At 29.4% G+C, this 211-nt stretch overlaps 1 protein-coding gene across 1 annotated transcript in view; it reads left to right on the top strand.

Annotated features, from left to right (window-relative positions):
* The window catches only part of LOC107749105 (neuropilin-1a-like), a 27,707-nt gene that overhangs the window by 18,263 nt on the left and 9,233 nt on the right, over nucleotides 1-211 (top strand). The gene's annotated exons all lie outside the window — the stretch shown is intronic.

Below are 211 nucleotides of genomic sequence, written 5' to 3' on the forward strand. Positions count from 1 at the left end.
AAAACTTAATTTTTGATTAGTAATATGCATTGCTAAGAACTTCAATTGGACAACTTTAAAGATGATTTTCTCAATATTAAATTTTTTTGCACCCTCAGATTCCATATTTTCAAATAGTTGTACTCTGCCAAATATTGTCCTATCCTAACAAACCATACATCAATGGAAAGCTTATTGTTCGGCTTTCAGATGATGCATAAATCTCAATTTC

The sequence above is a fragment of the Sinocyclocheilus rhinocerous genome, unplaced genomic scaffold (genome assembly GCF_001515625.1).
Source record: "Sinocyclocheilus rhinocerous isolate Xijiao unplaced genomic scaffold, SAMN03320098_v1.1 scaffold919, whole genome shotgun sequence".
Taxonomy (NCBI): domain Eukaryota; kingdom Metazoa; phylum Chordata; class Actinopteri; order Cypriniformes; family Cyprinidae; genus Sinocyclocheilus; species Sinocyclocheilus rhinocerous.